This window comes from Thalassophryne amazonica, chromosome 2 (genome assembly GCF_902500255.1).
Source record: "Thalassophryne amazonica chromosome 2, fThaAma1.1, whole genome shotgun sequence".
Taxonomy (NCBI): Eukaryota; Metazoa; Chordata; class Actinopteri; order Batrachoidiformes; family Batrachoididae; genus Thalassophryne; species Thalassophryne amazonica.
The window spans coordinates 12,845,671-12,852,360 of record NC_047104.1 but is presented as its reverse complement, the minus strand read 5'-3'; positions in this window follow the sequence as shown (position 1 = coordinate 12,852,360).

The following is a 6,690-nucleotide window of genomic DNA, read 5'->3' as shown; positions in this document are numbered from 1 at the left end:
ACCGTTGGTGGTGGAAGCCGTGTGGGACGCGGCTTCTCGCTCGTCAGGGGTCTTCTATCTTCGAGCCTGCCCACACGTCACCTGGTGTTAATTGACTGTGCAAATTTCTGTAGATTTAGTTGTGTATTATCACAACATTAAATTGTTACTTTTTGGCTTACTCATTGTCCGTTCATTTGCGCCCCCTGTTGTGGGTCCGTGCTACGACACCTTCCCAACACTTTTATGAGGTCTGTCAATAAAGTAACGGTCCTTTTTATTTTTTTCAAAAACTATATGGATTTAATTCATATGTTTTTACGTCAGACATGCTGTAACCCTCGTGCGCATGCGTGAGTTTTTCCACGCCTGTCGGTGACGTCATTCGCCTGTGAGCACGCCTTGGGAAGGAGTGGTCCCGCCCCCTCGTCGGATTTTCATTGTCTGGAAATGGCGGAATGAAAAGGACTTTTTTTCCATCAGAATTTTTTCAGAAGCTGTTAGAGACTGGCACCTGGAAACCATTCGAAAAATCTATCTGGCTTTCACTGAAAATTTTACGGGCTTCACAGAGAATAAGGTCTGTTACTACAGCGTTAAGGACCCCTTTAAGGATGCTTGGCGTGCCGCGCTCCGAGCTGCGATGACGCGGCACAAGCCGCCGGACCATTTCTAAACGGATGGCTCTGTGGATACGAGACCGTCGTGTGGTCTTTCTCTGGTTATCACAAGAGCTGGACATCAGCCATTTTCTGGCAGATTTCACTTTTAACAAGAGATTTTGTCATGGAAAGCCGCACGGAGGCTTCGCGCGTAAAGACCGATTCGTTTTGGAAGCGAGACAAAGGAACACCTCCGTTTCGACGTGTCAGAGGACAAGTTGGGACATGTCTATCTCGGCTTTCAGTGCTTACCAGTCGAGTGAGTATAAAAGAACTTGTGGAGAGCTGGACATGTCCCAGCTTGTCCTCTAACACGCCGAAACGGAGGTGTTCCTTTGTCTCGCTTCATCAGCGAATCGGTCGTGACGCGCGAAGCCTCCGCGCGGCTTTCCATGACAAAATCTCTTGTTAAAAGTGAAATCTGCCGGAAAATGGCTGATGTCCAGGTCTTGTGATAACCAGAGAAAGAGCACACGACGGTCTCGTATCCACAGAGCCATCAGCTTAGAAATGATCCAGTGGTTTGTGCCGCATCGTCACAGCTCGCAGCGCGGTGCACCGACCGTCCTTTAAAGGGGTCCTTAAACCTGTAGTTAAAGTCCTTATTCTCTGTGAAGCCCGTAAAATTTTCACTGAAAGCCAGATAAATTTTTCGAATGGTTTCCAGGTGCCAGTCTCTAACAGCTTCTGAAAAAATTCTGATGGAAAAAAAGTCCTTTTCATTCCGCCATTTCCAGACAATGAAAATCCGACGAGGGGGCGGGACCACTCCTTCCACAAGGCGTGCTCACAGGCGAATGACGTCACTGACAGGCGTGGAAAAACTCACGCATGCGCACGAGGGTTCAAGCATGTCTGACGTAAAAACATATGAATGAAATCCATATAGTTTTTGAAAAAAATAAAAAGGTACGATACTTTACGGACAGACCTCGTATACAGTAGTGTTCAGAATAATAGTAGTGCTATGTGACTAAAAAGATTAATGCAGGTTTTGAGTATATTTCTTATTGTTACATGGGAAACAAGGTACCAGTAGATTCAGTAGATTCTCACAAATCCAACAAGACCAAGCATTCATGATATGCACACTATTAAGGCTAAGTAATTGGGCTATTAGTAAAAAAAAAGTAGAAAAAGGGGGTGTTCACAATAATAGTAGTGTGGCATTCAGTCAGTGAGTTCATCAATTTTGTGGAACAGGTGTGAATCAGGTGTCCCCTATGTAAGGATGAAGCCAGCAGCTGTTGAACATGCATTTCTCATTGAAAGCCCGAGGAAAATGGAACATTCAAGACATTGTTCAGAAGAACAGCGTAGTTTGATTAACTCATTGAGTGCCAGCCATTTTCAAAGTTCAGAACATCCCAGTGCCAGGATTTCTTCAGCATTTGAGTGTTTTTAAGACCCATAGAAAATTGGTTCTATGTCCATGTCAACAACAAACATACCACAAGAAAAGAAAAGAGAAGAAAAGAAACTGGCTTGATGACGCGTCTTTGGTGCGGGGCGTTACTATCGGAAAAGACACATTTTAGAGTCAATGGCAACGAGTGAGTTAAAAAGTTGATTGGAGAGGGGAAAACTTATACGCAGGTGCAAAAAATTATAGGCTGTTCATCTACAATGATCTCCAATGCTTTAAAATGGACAAAAAAAAAAAAAAAAAAAACAGAGACGCATGAAAGAAAACAGAAAACAACAATCAAAATGGATAGAAGAATAACCAGAATGGCAAAGGCTCACCCATTGATCAGCTCCAGGATGATCAAACACAGTCTGGAGTTACCTGCAACTGGCCTAAAGAGAAATGGAGGAATATTTTGTGGAGTGATGAGAGTAAAAATGTTCTTTTTGGGTCCAAGGGCTTCAGACAGTTTGTGAGATGACCCCCAAACTCTGAATTCATGATATGGACATTGGGCCTATATATCGCATACCAGGTATCATGGATCAGTTTGGATATGTCAGAATACTTGAAGAGGTCATGTTGCCTTATGCTGAAGAGGACATGCCCTTGAAATGGGTGTTTCAACAAGACAATGACCCCAAGCACACTAGTAAACAAGCAAAATCTTGCTTCCAAACCAACAAAATTAATGCCTCGCAGATGTGAAGAAATCATGAAAAACTGTGGTTATACAACTAAATACTAGTTTAGTGATTCACAGGATTGCTAAAAAAGCAGTTTGAATGCAATAGTTTTGAGTTTGTAGCGTCGACAGCAGATGCTACTATTATTGTGAACACCCCCTTTTCTACTTTTTTTTTTAATAATAGCCAAATTTCAGTCTTAAGAGTGTGCATATCATGGATACTTGGTCTTGTTGGATTTGTGAGAATCTACTGAATCTACTGGTACCTTGTTTCCCATGTAACAAGAAATATACTCAAAACCTGGATTAATCTTTTTAGTCACATAGCACTACTATTATTCTGAACACTACTGTAAAGGAAATAAATTGAAATAGAGGAGTTGAGGATGCCGCAGTCACTTTGATGAACATGCTCCTTAAACATTTAGAAGGGAAACGAACCCATGCTTGGCTTTCATTTATTGATTTTTCATCTGTTTTTAATACAGTTCAACCTTACATTTTAACAGAGAGACATTTACAATTTGATAGTATTGCAATTGTATTGCAACTACAAGCTGCAAGTCAGCTTGTAGTTGCAATACAATTGCAAGTCAGCTTGCAAACAAATTGGTGGTCATTATGACTTGAGACTTGACTTGGGACTTCCTGATTCATGACTTGAAAGTGACTTGATGGTGACTTAGTTCCACCTCTACTTCTTAATGTGATATCAGCCAAAAACATGGTTGCAATCTGTGCTGGCTTTGCAAGACTATGCAACACTGTGTCCAAACCAACTACTTTGTGGAACTGTCCACATAAATAGAGAAGACACACAGCCACCAAGCTCTTGCATATATTCTGATTGTAAGCACCCACAAATGTTGTGTAACAGCACAAGATCATCATGAAGTACAAATACAAATCACTCCTTCACCTGGCATAAAATGGTGCACAGCACAGTGCAAGTGTCCCTGCGAGTTTTAACCAGCGCATTTGTCATTTTTCTGTCCAGTGCCCACAGACTCTAAACAGAAAGCAGTGGCAGTAATTGTGCAGTCATGGGTGTGCTCATCTTAAAATAATGCATGGTTTGGTGCAGTGCTGGAGCATTGCTGAAGTGAGGTAGCAGAAAACAACTGCTCCATATGTCACCATAAACCTGGTCTGAAGTCAAGTGCAGGGTGTTTGCTGTTTAGTCTGTGCAATATTCATATCTGCCTTAGCTTTGTTCTGTTCTGATATTTGATCTGTATTGACATGATAGCAGCCCATTTGAGGTGGCTCCAACTTTAGATGAGTGGCACGCAATTCCTCCTTTGTGTGCCAGTCAGCTTCAATCGTGTTAAATATGAAGGGGCCTTAACAATATTTTAAAGATGTCCAGAGTCCAGAGATGGGGCATTACAGATTTGGGGGGAATATGGCCCAAGTTGCAGGCTGTGCAAATACAGTAGTGTTCAGAATAATAGTAGTGCTATGTGACTAAAAAGATTAATCCAGGTTTTGAGTATATTTCTTATTGTTACATGGGAAACAAGGTACCAGTAGATTCAGTAGATTCTCACAAATCCAACAAGACCAAGCATTCATGATATGCACACTCTTAAGGCTAAGTAATTGGTCTATTATTAAAAAAAAGTAGAAAAGGGGGTGTTCACAATAACAGTAGTGTGGCATTCAGTCAGTGAGTTCGTCAATTTTGTGGAACAAACAGGTGTGAATCAGGTGTCCCCTATTTAAGGATGAAGCCAGCACCTGTTGAACATGCTTTTCTCTTTGAAAGTCTGAGGAAAATGGGACGTTCAAGACATTGTTCAGAAGAACAGCGTCGTTTGATTAAGAAGTTGATTGGAGAGGGGAAAACTTATACGCAGGTGCAAAAAATTATAGGCTGTTCATCTACAATGATCTCCAATGCTTTAAAATGGACAACAACAACAAAAACAAAAAAAACCCAGAGACGCATGGAAGAAAATGGAAAACAACCATCAAAATGGATAGAAGAATAACCAGAATGGCAAAGGCTCACCCATTGATCAGATCCAGGATGATCAAAGACAGTCTGGAGTTACCTGTAAGTGCTGTGACAGTTAGAAGACGCCTGTGTGAAGCTAATTTGTTTGCAAGAATCCCCCGCAAAGTCCCTCTGTTAAATAAAAGACATGTGCAGAAGAGGTTACAATTTGCCAAAGAACACATCAACTGGCCTAAAGAGAAATGGAGGAATATTTTGTGGACTGATGAGAGTAAAATTGTTCTTTATGGGTCCAAGGGCCGCAGACAGTTTGTGAGACAACCCCCAAACTCTGAATTCAAGCCACAGTTCACAGTGAAGACAGTGAAGCATGGTGGTGCAAGCATCATGATATGGACATGTTTCTCCTACTATGGTGTTGGGCCTATATATCGCATACCAGATATCATGGATCAGTATGGATATGTCAAAATACTTGAAGAGGTCATGTTGCCTTATGCTGAAGAGGACATGCCCTTGAAATGGGTGTTTCAACAAGACAATGACCCCAAGCACACTAGTAAACAAGCAAAATCTTGGTTCCAAACCAACAAAATAAATGCCTCACAGATGTGAAGAAATCATGAAAAACTGTGGTTATACAACTAAATACTAGTTTAGTGATTCACAGAATTGCTAAAAAAGCAGTTTGAACATAATCGTTTTGAGTTTGTAGTGTCAACAGCAAATGCTACTATTATTGTGAACACCCCCTTTTCTACTTTTTTTTTACTAATAGCCCAATTTCATAGCCTTAAGAGTGAGCATATCATGAATGCTTGGTCTTGTTGGATTTGTGAGAATCTACTGAATCTACTGGTACCTTGTTTCCCATGTAACAATAAGAAATATACTCAAAACCTGGATTAATCTTTTTAGTCACATAGCACTACTATTATTCTGAACACTACTGTATGCCCAAGAGACAGCAGAACACATGCAGCAAGATGCAAACTGGGACAATGTGCACAACCAATCTGCTGTATAGTGTACAGTAACATCTGTGCAAATCCCAGCTTGACCAGAAAATCACTAAGGGCCCTTGGGCAAGGTCCTTAATCCCCAAGTTGCTCCTGGTGTGTAGTGAGCACCTTGCATGGCAGCACCCCAACATCAGTGTGTGAGTATGTTTGTGTGAATCGTGAATGTGAGACATAATTGTAAAGTACTTTGAGCGTGTGATGCAGATGGAAAAGCGCTATATAAACGCAGTCCAGTTACCATCTGTGCCGCATACAGATTAGAAGTCTCCATGTTCTGATGGGAAATGTCACCGAAGCTGATTAAGGATGACAGAGCTAATGTCCTGTCATCCACACAGACAAGCAGCTGCTGGAACTAACCAGATATAGTGTTGGTTAACAAGGGAAAGAAGACTGCAGTTGTGATTGATATGGCAATCCCACGCTAACAGCAACATCAGAAAGAAGGAACATGAGAAAATAGAGAAGGAACAACTGGAGCAGATGTGGAAGGTAAAGCCCAAAGTGGTCCCAGTGGTAAAAGGAACATTAGGAGCTGTAACCCCCAAAAAGGAAGGTTGGCTCCAGAAGATTCCAGGCACAACATCAGGGATCATTGTCCAGAAGAGTGCAATTCTAGGAACAAGCTAAGATATTGGTCAGAACCCTCAACGTCTGGTAGAGGACCCGAGCTTGAGGAAAACACATCCCACCCTCCACGGGGTGTTCGGGAAGGGGGTGGTGGCAATTTTTTTGATATGGCTTGCCTTTTATGCAATACATTTCTCAACAATTGATGGACCCTTCAAAGAGACTCATGAGGGAAGCCACCAAGTCACTCTTTACAACAATGAGTTGCAACAAGTTGTTGGCTTCTGGGATTCTTTTGTGATTGGAGAAGTTGTGCATCATGCAACTGTTGTCTGTTGCACCATCAGTTATGAAAACTCAGCATTTCATGTGGTCATCTTTGCAAAAGAAGAGAAACATCC